The sequence below is a fragment of the Bos javanicus genome, chromosome 14 (assembly GCF_032452875.1).
Source record: "Bos javanicus breed banteng chromosome 14, ARS-OSU_banteng_1.0, whole genome shotgun sequence".
NCBI classification, from domain to species: Eukaryota; Metazoa; Chordata; class Mammalia; order Artiodactyla; family Bovidae; genus Bos; species Bos javanicus.
The window spans coordinates 19,250,535-19,267,000 of NC_083881.1; the positions used below are offsets into that span (position 1 = coordinate 19,250,535).

Genomic DNA, 16,466 nt, shown 5'->3' on the forward strand with positions numbered 1-16,466 from the left:
TATGTTATGGTTCAGTTTCCATAGCAAGTTCTTTGACAGATGTTAACAGGGATATTGCTGTGAAATATAAAATAGCATAAAGCAAAGTTATACATATTTTCAATCAGTGATTAGCTTACTATACACAGAAGACAGAAGCTAAACCACAAGATATTACTGAACTAAACAAAGATGGTGACAAGTGCAAGAGGTTTACAGTACAGCATTAACAACCTCTATATTGGAGATATGGGCTTCCTTGGTGGCTCAGATGGTAAAGCATCTGCCTGCAATGCAGGAGACCAGGTTCAATCCCTGGGTTGGGAAGATCACCTGGAGATGGAAATGACAACCCAATCCAGTACTCTTGCCTGGGAAATCCCATGGATGGATGAGCCTGGTAGGCTACAGTCCATGGAGTCACAAAGAGTCTGAGACAACTGAGAAATTACACTTTTATTTTCATATTAGAGATAAATTGTTCAAATATCCAATTGCATAGCTCTTATAATGGCTCTGGTCTTCCCTGGTGGCTCAGATGGTAAAGAGTCTGCCTGCAGTGCAGACTCCCAGGTTCAAGCCCTGGGTTGGGAAGATCCCCTAGAGAAGGAAATGGCAACCCATTTCAGTATTCTTGCCTGGATGGAGGAGTGTGGCAGGCTACAGTCCATGGAGTCGCGAAGTCAGACACTTTGCCTCACTACAACCTGTCTTTTTGCATCACTGTGGTCTGACACTTTGTCACACTGTGGCCTGACTCTTTGCCACAAAGGGACCTGACTGTTTGGCTCACTGGTCTCAGACTCTCATCCTCACTAATGCCTGACTCTCGTACACACTAGGGCCTCACCATGCCCCTCACTAAGGCCTCACTCTGGTCCTCATTACAGCCTTGCTCTGGCCCTCACTGTATGCCCTCTCTTTTCCTATTACCTGACACTATCTATCACTAGGCCCTGACTCTTGTCCTCACTGAGCCCTGAGTCTTCTCCTTACTGGGCCCAGACACTGGTTCTCTCTATGGCATGACTGTCTCTCTACAACCTGACTCCTCTTCTCTCTATGGCTGACTCAGTGATTTGAGTCTTGTCCTCACTATGGCCAGACTCTGGTCCCCACTCTCTGGTGACTCTCTTCCTCATGCGGACCTGACTCTGGCTCTCTCTGTGGCTCTGCTCTGTACTCTCTATGGCCTGACCCTTTGCCTCACTGGGACCTGACTCTCGTCCTCTCATCCTCACTAGAGCCTGACTCTTGTCCTCACTAGTGCTGACACTCATCCTCACTGCTCCCTAGGCTGGTCCTCACTACAGTCTGAGTCTGGGCCTCACTAGGGCCTGACTCTCATTCTCACCAGGGCCTGACAAAGTCCTCACTATGGCCTGTCTCTGTCCTCTATGGCCTGACTCTGGTCCTCACTGTGCCCTACTCTGGTCCTCAGTTTGTCCTAACCTTGTCCTCACTTGAGCTGACTCTTATCCTCACTGGGCCTGACTCTGGTCCTCACCGGGCCATGGCTCTGGTCCTCACTGCAGCTGACTTTGTGGCCTGACTCTGTCTCATTCAGCCTGACTCTCCCTCACTTGGGCCTGACTATTTTGTCACAGGTGCCTGACTCCAGTCCTCACTGGGCCCTGACTCTGGTCATCCTTATGGCCTGACTCTGGTCCTCCAAAGGGTCCTAACTACAGTCTGACCCTGCTCCTCTCGATGGCCTGACTCTGGTCCTCACTGAAGCCTCACCCAGGTCCTCACTACATCCTAATCCTTGTCCTCACTATGGCCTCACTCTGGTCCTCACTGCAGCCTGACTCTATGCCTCACTGTGGCCTGATTTTTGCCTCCCTCAGCCTGAATCTCTGCCTCACAACAGCTTGACTCTGCTGTCAGGCTCAGTTAGGCCCTCACTGGGACCTGACTTTTTTGCCACTAGCCCTGACTCTGGTCCTCACTATGACCTGACCCTAGTTCTTCACGATGGCCTAACCCTGGTACTTCCTACAGCCTGACTCTGGTCCTCTCTAGGTCCTGACCATGTCCTATCTATGGCCCGATGCTATCCTCACTGAAACCTGACTCTTTGCATCACTATGGTCTGACTCTTTGCCACACTGAGGCCTGGGTATTTGGCTCACTGGGCCCTGACTCTGGTCCTCACTAGGGCCTGGCTCTCGTCCATACTAGGGCCTTACTCTACTCCTCACTATAGCCAAACTCTGATCCTCATTACCACATCACTATGGTCCTCATCGGAGAAGGCAATGGCACCTCACTCCAGTACTCTTGCCTGGAAAATCCCATGGATGGAGGAGCCTGGTGGGCTGCAGTCCATAGGGTCTCGAAGAGTCGGACATGACTGAGCGACTTCCCTTTCACTTTTCACTTTCGTGCATTGGAGAAGGAAATGGCAACCCACTCCAGTGTTCTTGCCTGGAGAATCCCAGGGACAGCGGAGCCTGGTGGGCTGCCGTCCATGGGGTCACACAGAGTCGGACACAACTGAAGCGACTTAGCAGCAGCAGCAGCAGCATGGTCCTCACTACAGCTTCACTCTGGTCCTCACTACATCCTTTTCCTATTACCTGACACTGCTTATGACTAGGCCCTGACTCTGGTCCTCATGGGCCTTGAGTCCGGTCCTGATTATTTCAGGACACTGGTCCTCTCTGTGGCATGATTCTCTTCCTCTATGGCCTGACCCTGCTGCTGTCTACAACTGAATCTGGTCTTAATTACGACCTGATTCTTTGCCTCACTATGACCTGACTCTGGTCATCACTAGGGCCTTACTCTCGTCTTCACAAGGGCCTGAGTCTGGTCCTCTCTACAGCCTGCCTGGTCCTCACTGTGACCTGACTCTTGTCCTTTCTGTGGCTTGACTCAGTCCTCTCAACTGCCTGACTCTTTGCCTCACTGGGGCCTGATTCTTTGCCTCACTGGGGCCTAACTCTGTCCTGATTGTGGTTCTCACTAAAGCCTGACTCGTCTTCACTTTAGCCTGACTCTCATCCTCACCCTGACATGACTCTCCTCCTCATCATGGCCTGGCTCTCATCCTATGACCTGACTCTTTCCTCTCTCCTTTCTGCCTCACTGGGGCCTGTTTCTTGTCCTCATCGGAGCCTCACACTGTTGCTCACTGGGCCATGAGTCTGGTCCTCCCTGTGGCCTGACTCTAGTTCTAATTATGGCATGACTCAAATCCTCACCAGGGCCTGACTCTCATACTCACTAGGGCCTGTCTCCGGTCCTCACTGGGCCCAGACTTTGTTCCTCCCTGGGCCCTGTTACTGATCTTCTTTACTGCCTGACTCTGGTCCATTCTACGGCCTGCTCTTGCCCTCCCTATGGCCTGACCCTGGTCCTCTCTATGGCCTGATGCTTTGCCTCACTGGGCCTGACTCTAGTCCTCATTGGGCCCTGACTCAGGTCCTCACTGGGCCCTGGCTCTAGTACTTTATACAGCCTGTCTGGTCCTCACTGTGGCCAGACTCTGGTCCTCTCTATGGCTTGACACTGTCCTCTCAGCTACCTGACTCTTTGTCTCACTTGAGTCTGACTTTTGACTCACTGGGGCCTGACTCTTGTCCTCACTGGAACCTGAGATGATTCTTCACCTGGCCCTATTTCGGTCCTCACTATGCCTGACTCTGCTGAATCTCATCCTCTCAAGGCACTGACTCTTATGCTACTAGGGACCAATTCTTGGCCTCACTAGGGCCTGACTCATCCTCAGTATGGCCTCACTCTGGTCCTCACAGCATCCTCAAACTTCTTCTGTTATCTGACACTGCTTCTCAATGTGCTATGACTATGGTCTCTGTGGCCTGTCTTTGTCACTATGGCCTGACTCTGGTCTTCTCTTCGACTTTATTCTGTCCTCTCTACTGACTCTTTGCCTCACTGGGATGTGACTCTGCTCCTCACCATGGCCTGATTCACCTCACCAAGGTTTGATTCTTTACTTTCTACTGCCTGACTCTTTGCCTGAGTCCTCACTAGGGCCTGACTGTCATCCTCACTGGGCCTGACTCTGGTCCTCACAGCATCCTCACATTTTTTCTATTATCTGACATTGCTTCTCAATATGCTGTGACTATGGTCCTCTCTGTGGCCTGACTGTCTTTGTCACTATGGCCTGACTCTGGTCCTCTCTTTGACTTTATTCTGTCCTCTCTACTACCCGACTCTTTGCCTCACTGGGACCTGACTGTGGTCCTCACTAGGGCTTGACTGTCGTCCTCACTGGGCCTGACTCTTGTCCTCACAAGATGCTGATTCTGGTTCTCACTGCACCCTGAGATTGGTCCTCACTGACTTCAGAGTTTGTTCCTCACTGGGCCCTCACTCTGGTTCTCACTATGGTCCAACTCTGGTCTTCACTATGACATTACTTGTCCTCTCTACAACTTGACTCTTTGCCTCTCTATGACCTGACTCTTTGCCTCACTGGGGCCTGACTCTGGTACCCAATAGGCCATGACTGTGGTTCTCAATGGGCCCAAGTCTGGTCCTCCCTACAGTCTGACTCTGGTCCTCACAATATCCTGACTCTTGTCCTCACTAGGGCCTAACACTTGTCCTCCCTATGTCCTGACACTTGTCCTCACTAGACGCTGACTCTGGTCCTCACGGTGCCCTGAGTCTGGTCCTCACTGGGCTCTAACTTTGGTCCTCACTACAGTTTGACATTGGTCCTCTATTTGTCCTGACTTTCATCTTCACCATGGTCAGACTCTCATCCTCACTATGTCGACTCTGTCCTCCATGGCCCGAATCTTGCCTACTTACAGCTTGACTGTTTACCTCATGGGGGCCTGACTCTTGTCCTTACTGGAGCTTGACACTGTTCCACACTGGGCCCTGAATCTGGTCCTCACTATGGCCTGGCTCTGATCCTCACCATGGCATGACTCTTGCCCTCAGTAGGGCTGGACACTCTTCCTCACTAGACCCTGAATCTGGTCATCATGGGGTTTTAACTCTGGTCCACACTGTGGCTTGACTCTGGTCCTAACTAGAACCTGACTCTCCTCCTCACTTAGTGAGGCTTGACTCTTTCCTATACGGCCTGAAACTGTGCCTCACTGTGGCCTGACTCTGCCTCACTGGAACGTGACTCTGGGTCTCACTCGGCCCCGTCTGGTCCTCACTACAGCCTTACTCAGGTCCTCACTAGGCACTGACACTCATCCTCATTAGGGCCTGAATCTCATCCTTTCTAGGGCCTGGCTCTGGCCCTCACTGGGCCCTGTCTCTGGTCATCAAGACAGCCTGAATGTGGTCCTCACTAGAGCCTGACTCTTGCCCTCACAAGAGCATCATCTGGCTCACATCATCTCTGCGTCCTGATGCTCATCCTTGGAGCCAGTACTGTAGCTGTAGGTGTGCCCTCCACCACCCCACAGGCAGAGACCACCATCCCCTCACAGATTGTCACCAAGTTGTCCTATGGACTCTGCTCAGGCCCTAGCCTGGTCAAGGCTCTCTGCCTCAACAGGGAAGGCTTCCTTTTTCCACTTGGGCTCAAGAGGACAATTATGAAATCAAAGCCAAGAGCAACACAGCACAGGCTTTACTCAGACGCCAAAGAACAGAGAAGCAGGAACTAAGTTCACAGCTCAACTTCTCGCCCACCTGGGGAAAGTGGTTTGATTTTAAACAGTAAAGACACTGGGAGGAGGAGTGAGGCTAATGCTGGGGAGGCAGGTACGTTTAGGGGAAGGGCAGGACTTTTCCGAATTAGCAGGGGGCCACCTCATTTTTACCTTTTTTTGGTTCTTCACGTTGTGTATGGCCACCAGTAGGTGTGTCACTTAATATAATGATCAAGTTAGCAGCCAGTGGTGACATGAAAGGAGATCTTAATTCCCTGCCCAGGAATTGAACCTGGGAAACCTGGATGAGAACCACGAATCCTAGCCACCAGATCGGCAAGGGCTAGAAGCTAGAAGCCATTTTTCCCTGGATCTTTACCCACGGTGAAAAGTGTATTTATTACAGAGACAGAAACTAAATTCAGGTATAAATTTTTTAGAGACATAGAATAACAACAAATGGGGAAGCACAGGGAGAAACGGCTTGTTAAGATAGAAGCACAGCAGAGAAAGGGTGTGGGCGTCCCCCCGAGTGAGGAAGAGCAGAGTAAAGAGATGGTTAAGTCACTTATATGGGGCAGTTCTTCCGGGTCGTTGTTTTCCTTCAGGCTGATTATCCGGTTTCTTTTCCCACACCTGACCTACCCTGGGACCCTCCCCTTGGGTGCACACTCACTCTTCAGCCAGGATGGATCTTGAAGTGAAGTCTTCTGGGAAAAGCAAGACTCATTGCTCCTGGCATTATCTCTTGAGTTTTGACCCATAAGAAGACCTTCTGTGCACACGTAGTGTCTCCCTTGTCCCAAAAGAGTGGTGGGCAGAGATCCCTTAACTCTTTACTCATACAGGATTTTGCGCCCCCTTCTTTGTCCTTGCCGTGACTGTTACCTTAAGGTGTTTGCAAGAGACAAACACTGGCTATTTACTCTCTGTTGTTATTTCCATTTCAGAGGGCAAACAGGAGGCTGACTGAAAATACCTAGCCCATCTAACTCTTCCTTCAGAAATGCTAACAGTTGTAAGTATCCACCATGAAATAAAGTACACTTATTTGTGTCCCATGAAATGCAAACAGGAGGCCAGTTATGTCTAATCTAGAGCCCATTTATCTCCAACATCAATAATACAGTAAAATCAACACACAATGTCTGTTGGAAGTCAGATTCATTGCCAGCTTGGTCCCAGCTGGTTCCATCTAGTTTTGCTTGTAGCTACCATTCTTCTCTGGAACCTTTACCTTAGAGACTTTTGTTACCTCCTGCTAAAGGTTGGGGTTAAAGGGTTGTGAACAAGGACACCCCTATTAAAGGAGGGTTCATATGCTGCTACAGAAGCCCCTGGGGTCGCTAAGAGTCAGACATGACTGAGCGACTTCACTTTCACTTTTCACTTTCATGCACTGGAGAAGGAAATGGCAACCCACTCCAGTGTTCTTGCCTGGAGAATCCCAGGGGCTGCAGAGCCTGGTGGACTGCCGTCTATGGGGTCGCACAGGGTCGGACATGACTGAAGTGACTTAGCAGCAGCAGCTAAAGGTTGGGGTTAAAGGGTTATGAACAAGGATACCCCTATTAAAGGAGGGTTCAGATGCTGCTACAGAAGCCCCTAATCCTTCCCTGAGAATACTGAGTGGGGGTGAGGGCATTCAGGCAGCAGGGTAGATAGCTTGCTCTTAGTGCTCATGTGGTGAAGGGGGCACAGAATCAGGGGCTCAGCCTGCAAACCCCAGAACCAGTCACACATTGGCTCCAGAACTGTTCCTGGAGTGACAAGGAGAAGGGGTGTCCCACCTACTAGACATGGAAGAAGACACAGGGTCTCCTGTGCTCTTGGAATGACAAAAAGGGGTGTCCCACCTACTAGATGTGGAGGAAGGGGGCGGGGTCTGCTGTGCTCCTACAGTGACAAGGAGAAGGGGTGTGACACCTACTAGACATTGAGGAAGAGGGCGAGGTCTGCAGTGCTCCTGGAATGACAAGAAGGGGTGTCGCACCAACTAGAAGAGGACAAAGCGGGCAGGGCCTGCAGTGCTCTTGAAGTGACAAGGGGAAGGGGTGTCCCACCTACTAGAAGTGGAGGAAGGGGCGGGGCCTGCTGGGGGGCTCCAGGGCTCAGCACCGGCTGGGGTGCTCACAGCTCTGACGGGCCTCAGGGCGCAGTGGAGAGGCACCAGTGGGGGCCCTGAGCCGGTCACTCACCCATCGTGCCTCTCCCTCCTCGAGGGTGTCTGGGGTGTCTCTTCCCCCATGACAAAGGGCAAAGCCCTGACAGTCACCCCCACCCCAACCCCCCAGGGAAGCTCACTGGAGACTTGGCACCCAGCTGGGGGCTGGTCATGTGGTGGTATCTGCCCTCTCCCTCCAGAATACCAGTGCCCAGAAGGGGAGCCAGGCTCAGCATGAACCTCATGGTTAGTGCAAACAGCACTGGTGCAGGGGCCTGCCCCTAATGGGAGGGAGGCTTTAGAACAGGGCAGGGAGCTTCCCACCAGCTGCATGAGCTTCCTGGGGCAGCGGTGACAAATGACCACACACGGAGGCTCTGAACACCGGAAGCCTGTCCCCTCTCAGGCTGGAGACCAGCCGTCTGTGGTCAGGGTGTCCCAGTGCTGCAGTCCCTCCAGAGGCTCCAGCACAGGGTCCTTCCTGCCTCTTCCAGTTTTTTGGGCTCCAGGTGTTCCTGGGCTTGTGGCCCCCTCCCTCCCACCTCTGGCTCCATCTTCACCTGGTATCTCCTCTGTGTTTGTGTCTCTTAGAAGGACGCTCTCAATGATTTAGGGCCACCCCAATCCAGGATGACCTCCTCTCCAGATTTGTAACCAATTACACCTGCAAAAGACCTACTTCCAAAGAAGGTTCCATTTTCAAATTCTGAAGTCATGACATGGACATAGCATCTGGGAGCCACTCATTCACTCCATACAGCACCCAGTTCCCAGATGCCAGCCTGCCTTCCTCAGGACAGCACTCAGGCTGGTGATTTTCCGTCTTCCTGCATGGAGGTGTCTTTTGTTTCTTACTGTAACTTAGTGAGGTTGCCTGGGGGGACCCTTCTGGTTGACCTCCTGGTGATCCCAGGGACCATGCTGAGTGTCCTCCCGAAGTGCGGGAGCATGGCCAGGGCTCCCTGTGCATACTCTACACTGACCAGTTGGTGGTCAGGCACCTGCGCAGGCTGGACTGGTGGTCCCCGGACCACTGCACCTTCTACCACATCGACAGCCTGGTGCACTGTGGGCGGGCCTACGACCATGATGTGTGGACCCGCCTGAATGCTGGGAGCCTTCCTGCCTGCCCCGTGGCCTCCAGCCCCCCAAAGACCCTCCAGTCCTGGTGTGGACACCCCCATCCCGTTGTGGACCCCTGCTCCTGCCATGGACACCCCATCCCAGTGGCCCCCAAGAGGCCTGCTGGGACGGGTGAGAACTTGGCCATGAAGAAGACAGTGCAGTGGCGGGGCTGGAATCTGGACCCAGGGATCAACCTTCTTCTGTGCCATCCAGGTCAACGCTGGTGAAGAAGTCTGCAGAAGCCAAGCCATGGATCCACCTGCATGTAAAGAAAAACCCAGAGTTAAAGAGCCTGTCAGTAGAGTGGAGAAGGCCAGACAGAAGTCAGCCCAGCAGGAGTGGGAACAGGCAGAGAGCAGAGGTCTGTGCCCTCAATAGTAACAACAGGACTGGGGCACCTGGGGAGCAGCTTGGTGGCCTCTGTGAACAGATGCAGCCTCCTGGAGAGTGAGCCAGCCGTGTCCACACCAGATGGGACCATGGAGGCTCGATTGTGAGTGTTACCAGTCTCGAGCTGAGACAGCACATTAGGAGCCTTACACAACTAGATAAGAAGACAGTCAATCTTATTCCTAAAACTGGATCAATCAGAACTTCCAGGATATAACTTGCTTCACTAGTTCCTCCGATCTGAATTATGCCTTGCTAGCCGAAGAGACTTTTTCTATTTTTCCAAGACAATAGATTCTTAATGTGTAAACCTTTTGTTTGAAAAAAAAAAAAAATCCGTGTTTCTTGTGAAAAAATCTTCTCCAAAAATACAAATAAAATACTAGTAAGAAGACGGAGACAGGGCCAGCCCTGACTGCAGCAGGTATAGACAAGAACGGGGGCTGCTTGGGCACTGGTGCCCCAAAGGCCCAGAATGTGGTGTCTGAGCCGTTGGGGCTCTGACTCGAGGGGTCCACCTCCACCTGGGTTCACATGGGGGGTTGCTGCAGGGAGAGCCTGGCCTTGGGTGACTTTCCAAGTTGCCCCACCCCAGCTTCACCCCCCTGGGCATTCACTCCCAGCCCACCCCACCCCATTAATAGTCTTCAAATGGTGTCTCTCACTCAACAGGCCTGAGTGGGAGGTTTTAACACTGAGTTGGGGGTCCAGTGACCAGTGCCCCACGTGTCCTGCGTGTCTTGTTGGGGGAAGGAGCCTTGCTCTCACGGCCATGCCGCAGTGCACCTGGGCTGGTGGTGGAGGTTGGGGTGTGGCAGCCCTAGGCTCTGTTCTGACACAATCTCTCTTTCTGTGGACAAGTCTCTCCTCACTCCTCTATCCTCCCTGGAAACTCAGGAGCCACAGCATAGGGGCACCTCTGGCACCAGGACCCACCCTAGGGAATTTCTCAGAAGCAGGGACCAGGCTTCTTTGTGATGCACAGGGGCTAGGATGCCTCATACCTGGGAGGGCCTTGGACTCAGCTAACTACCACCTGGGGTCTCCTACCCACCCCCCTGGTAGAGGGCCCTTCGATTTCAGGGCCCCATGACCCTCCACCATTTTTGACCCTGATTGCAGAGTCAGGGATCCAGAGACCGCCTCCCAGAAGTCCCTGAAGCTGTTATACTCAGGGTTAGTTATGATGAAGGATGCAGTTAAACTCAGCAAGGACATGTGTGGAGCAGAGTCCAGCCTCCTTGGCTGTAGCAGCCCAGGAAGCCCACCTGAGTCCTGAGGTGCAGGGTTTACTGGGGTCTGTCACATCAACATGGGGCCAGGATGTGCCTGACCTCAGCCTCCAGCCCCCTGGGGACTCGGGAAGCCCCACCACGCACCATGCCATCATAACAGACCAGCCTGGAAAAGAGGCCCAGGGAGCAGAGACACCCCTGGCAGACTCAAGGTGACTCCAGAGCCAGAAGCAGAGGCCTGGGCTCTCTGTGCACAGCTGAGCCCCCAGCGCACAGGCCCCAGGGCAGCGCCTGTCCCGAGTGGCCAGCAAGGGCGCACGGGGTCAGCTAGTGTCCATGTGCCTCAGTCTGTGGCCACTGGCCACACTGGCCTGTTATGCTCACAGAGCAAGGCCAACAGAGGGAAAACAGGGTGGAACAAAGCCAGGTCATGGTCAGGCTGGGTGAGAAAGGGTCCCAGGAGCAAGAAGCCGGCTGCCCTCGCCCGTGAGCTGAGAGCTGACGTCCACCCTGTGGTCAGTCACGTCTCCCCACATCCCCTGTAGGGCTGCATTTCCCAGTCCTGGGGCAGGGTCATACCTGTGTACACAGCAGGATGCACAGCAGTGCATACAGCGGGCCTGATGTCTGCCCTTGCCATGCAGTCGAGACCTGGTGAGGGTGGAGCATCCCCATAGGACAAGGGGCCGACTGCGGGAAGGGTGTTGGGGTGAAGCGTTTAGGAGCATTTGGAGGGAACCCTCGCCTGTCAGCGCATGATGGAGGACACCGACCAAGGGTCGGGGAAGCCCAGGGAGGGTCCTGGGTCACCCCTGAGGCTGGACGAGGGGTGTGGGGCACGGGTGTCAGAGCTGCTCCCTGCTGGGCGACGCCGAGCCCTGTACCCCTGGAAACCACCCGGTGTCCAGCTAGACTGCAGCCAGGTCTAGCTGGACATCGACACAGCTGCATCCATCGACACAGCTGCAAACACCGGCATGAGGTGTTCACTCTCCTCTTCACCCGGTGTGGAAAAGGGCAAACTGAACTGGAGAGAAATGGGGATGAGGTGGGAAGCGTGGGTGCCTGGAGACTAGAGAGGAGGGTCTCCAAATGAGGGGGTGAGGCCACAGGGAGCAGGAGGGGGCAGGGGGGTGGGGACGATGGTCAGTGAGCGTGGGGCACTGGGGCACACCCATCGTCCCTCGGGCCGGCCCCCTTTCCCAAAGGCGGGGTCTATAAGCACAGGGGCCCCTGCTCCTGGAAGGGGATTTCTGTCTGGATGGTCCCCGAGGCTGGATGTTGGTGGGGACATGGGCCAATCTGGAGGCCCTGGTGAAGACATTGCTCTCTCTGAGGGAATGAGGCGCACACTCAGTCCCCGATCTGTGGACGGTCTAGTCCTCTGGGGGTTTTGTCTCTTCCTGGGGGTTAATGGGAATTGATCCTCACTCCATGGGATACACGGGAGGGGAGGGGTGGATCCGTCCTGGCCCAGCTGTGCCTGGGCTCTTGGGCAAGACCTCTCTGGCCCACAGACTCACAGGCGTCGGTCACCACGGCTCTCGACACCCTCCTCCGAGAACAAGGCGCAAGGGCCTACCCTGTGAAACGAGGCACCTGCATCGGGGGCTAGAGGGCCCCTTCTAAGATGGCCACACTCAGGGCAGGAGGTGGGTATGGGCGACCTGCAGGCACTCACCATGGTCACTACACCACTGTGGCTTCTTTCTCGGGCCTGAGATACCCAGTGGACAGGGGGCAGGCAGCCATACCACAGGGAAGAGTGGGTCTTCCTGGACCTTGGGTCCCTCCTCCGGGAAAGGGCAGGGTTACGTCCAGAGGGAGGCAGCTAGTGACTGCCCTGGGTTTCAACAAGCACAACGCCCCAGCCTCCACAGGCCAGGTTTGGGATTCCTGTGGCCCCAACACAGAACACCAGATGCGTGTGGGGGGAGGTGTGAGGGGTGTAATAGGGGACACTTACCCTCAGGCCTGGAGCCCTAGGTCCAGGTGCTGGGGGCCTGCTCCTCCTGCAGGCTCTGTGGTCAGCTGGTTCCAGGTCTCTCTTTGCCCATTTCTGTCTCTGCTTTCACCTTCCTTCTCCCCCATGAGGACTGCTCCCCCCTCACATAGAGGTCAGTGACCTCATCTCAACCTGGGCAGCTCTGCAGTGGCCCATCTGCACACAAAGTCCCATTCTGAGGTCCTGGGGAGTCCAAGTTCCTGGGCCTCTTGAGGTGACAAATCCTGGTGGTCAACACAGCTTGTGGGGATGTGTGTGTAGGGGGGGTGGGGTTCCAAGGCCAGAATCCAGAAGCCTTATGGAGGAAGCAGTGCCCTGACTCAGGCAGGACAGATGGACAGGCAGAGGCAGGAGGGAGGCCAACTAGGGGACCACCCCTGCCCTCTGGGCACTGAGCAGTCTCTAGAGGGCCAGGCAGGAGCTGGCGGGATGGGGATGTCAGAGGCAGGTGGCCTGGTCTGCAACATGGGCATCACTTTTCAGCAACCATAACCCATAACCCAGCCCGCACACCAGTCTCAGCCCTAAGGCTATCCCTTCAAGCCACCAACACCAAGCCAAAGCTAATCAAATCAAACAGTATGTAATAATAAGAAAACTACACCAGTATACCGTATAAACATGAAAGCAAGAATTCTCCACAAAATTACAGCAACATGAAACCATCAGAACATTGAATGGACGGTGCCATAAGCAATATCTCTACACCAGAAATGTCAGGTTGTTCCACATATTAAAACTAAGCAGTGTATTGAACCACTATAAACTGTGAAGCAGAAACACACGATCATTTCAATTACTGCAGAGGAAGCTATAATCAAAGTCCAGTGCTATCTCATGATGCAAACACTCAAGAAAGTAGGAATAAAAGGAAATTTGTTCAATGTGAGAGTAGCATACAAAGCCACATCAAGCTTCATGCTCAGTGAAAAACAGTGGAAGATTTACTCCTGAAATTGGGAACAAGGACAGGAAGCCGGCCTTCACCACTGTTACTCAGTAGGGTACTGGAAGTTCTACCCAGAGGTCTGAGGAAAGAAATAAAAGGCATTCATACATGAACAGAAAAATTAAAACTGTGTCTGCTCACAGAACACAGATCACACTATCTTATATGCAAAACTTCCTATAACAACGAAAAATTATTTGACTAGTCAACTAATTCAGCAAAGTCATAGGACAAAATATCACTTTACAGAAACCTATCTTGTACATATACACTAGCAATAAATAATCTGAAAATGAGCTTATAAAAATAATTCCATTTAAATGTTAACATTAATATTTAGGGATATATCTAATCAAGACACAAAACTTGCTCTCATGTACATAAAGTTGTCTATACATCTGAAATTACTGGAAAATAAAATACTTTTCAAAGTACCATGTCAAAACCATGCCAGAAAAGCAAAGAAAATATTAAACTTCCATATAGAGGCCAAGCCTTATCCAGATCCAGTTCACTCAAAATCCACATGGAATTCAGAAGGCACTGTGGGAAGACTATATTAGGGCTTCCCTATAGAGGCTCTTTGCAACCCCATGGACTATAGCCCTCCAGGACCCTCTGTCCATGGGATTTCCCAGGCAAGAACACTGGCGTGGGTTGCCATTTCCTTCTCCAGGGGATCTTTCCAACCCAGGGATTGAACCCAGGCCTTCTGCATTGTGGGCAGATTCTTTACCATCTGGGCCACCAGGGAAGCCTGACCATGATGCTGGGGAAGAGTGAAGGCAGAGGAGAAGGGTACGATAGAGGACAAGATGGTTGGATGGCATTACCAACTCAATGGACACAAGTTTGAGCAAGCTCCTAGAGATGGCAAAGGACAGGGAAGCCTGGTGTGCTGCAGTCTATGGGGTCACAAAGAGTCGGACACAACTGAGCAACTCAACAACAACAACAACATAAAGGACTTCCCTTTCCTCCCTGTTGTGGACAACCTGGATGTGGCAGAAACTGGGATTTAAAATTCCAATTTTCTACATCATTCCACCAAAAAACTACTAGAAATAATAAATGAATTCAGTAAAGATGCAAAATAAATACACAGAAATCAACTGCATTCCTAAACAATAATAATGAACCATCCAAAAGTGAAAAAACTCTATTTACAATTGCATCAAAAAGAACTAAATATCAAGGAATAAATTTAACAAAGGACGTCAAAGACCCGTACACTGAAAACTTTAAGACAATGATGAATAAACCAAAGAAGATACAAATCACTGCAAAGATACCTGTGCTCATGGAACAGAAGAATTAGTTAAAGATACTTCTGCTCACCATGAATATTCATTGATAGCCTGAATATTCATTGGATGGACAGATGTTGAAGCTGAAGCTCCGATACTTTGTGGCCAAAGTATTGATGCAAAGAACTGACTCATTGGAAAAGACCCTGATGCTGGGAAAGACTGAGGGCAGGAGGAGAAGCGAGTGACAGAGGATGAGATGGCTGAATGGCCTCGCTGCCTGGATGGACATGAGTCTGAGCAAGCTCCGGGAGTTGATGACGGACAGGGAAGCCTGGCGCGCTGCAATCTATGGGGTTGCTATGAGTCGGACGGGACTGAGTGACGGAACAACTTGTGTTCATGAACAGAACAAATACGGTTGTTAAAATGTCCATTCTACTCAAAGCACACAGTGAATGCAATCCTTCCTAAATTTCCAATGATATTTTTCACAGAAAGTGCAAATCCTCCTAACATTTGTGTGAATCACAAAGGACCCCAAATAGCCAAGGTGACCCCGAGAAAGAACCGTCTGTAGGCATCTCCCTCCCTGACTCCACACTAAATCTGGTGAAGCTACAGTCACCAAAACTGTGCGGAATTGGCACAAAAAACAGGCACACGGCCAGAGGTACAGGATAGAGGGCTCAGAATTCTGCCCACATGGATGGTCCGTTATCCATGACAAAGGGGCCGAGGACTCACCAAGGGGAAGGGCAGTCCCCACAATAAACAGAGCTGGGAAAACTAGACACCACATCCAAAGACGGGCCCCGGACACCGTCTACACCGTCTACAACTGACTAAAACCCCCGCTTTCCATCACGGCCTCCTGGGTCGCCTGAAAACAGTAGTCATTCGCACACAGGAAACTTCACCAAACTTCTCCTGAATTTTCCCCACCTTTTCTTCTCGACGTCGCCTGAGTCGTCAGGAATCCCAGCTCCCATCAGTGTGGACGCCGCCCCGTGTTGTCCTGAAGCCGAAACCCCAGCGACTTCCAAGGCGATTGAGCGCTCACCTGGGAGTCCCAGACGAAGCCCTGCCGTACCTGAGCGGACAAACTCCCCTCAGCTACGCTAAGTCGGAGCTGCAGGGAACACGCATGCGCTGTGAGTCAGTGACGCGGGCTCAGCGCCACCCTGTGGTCAATAAGGAAAGTGCCGGCCACGCCTCACTCACAGGTCACGGGGCACAGCGGCCCCTGCTGGCAGAACTGCTGAGTCTGTTAAACTGGAAAGCGAAAGTCGCTCAGTCGAGCCGGACTCTTTGCGACCCCATGGACTATACAGTCCGTGGAATTCTCTTGGCCAGAAATACTAGAGTGGGTTGCCTTTCCCTTCTCCAGGGGATGTTCCCAACCCAAGGATCGAACCCAAGTCTCCCGCATTGCAGCCAGATTCTTTACCAGCTGAGCCACTAGGGAAACCCATTAAACTGGAAATTCAAACTCAAATGAAGACAATATCCCATAACTTTTAAAAAATAGGTAAAGAACAAAGAATTGAAAACCATATAGAATGAAATAAATGTAGACGCAAACCTTACGAGGTACACAAAATTCACTCAAAATTATTTATAGACAACTTGAAAGGTTGCTGCTGCTGTCCACGTGCTATGCTGAGATTTGCTGCCTCCAGAGGAGAAGAATTTGATCCGGGGCCAGAGACGAGGCTTGACCACTGGAGCTTTTTGTGTAACACAATTTTATTCAAGTATAAGGGAGATAGAGA

General features: G+C 52.1%; 1 long non-coding RNA gene across 1 annotated transcript; it reads right to left on the minus strand.

Moving 5' to 3' along the window:
* Window positions 1-420: 420 nt before the first annotated feature.
* LOC133260398 (uncharacterized) lies at window positions 421-16,193 on the minus strand. Its single transcript, XR_009740803.1, has 2 exons — window positions 15,637-16,193; window positions 421-9,124 (listed from the first exon to the last, which is right to left on the minus strand). It is a non-coding gene; the product is annotated as an uncharacterized LOC133260398 (long non-coding RNA).
* Between the last annotated feature and the right edge of the window lie 273 nt (window positions 16,194-16,466).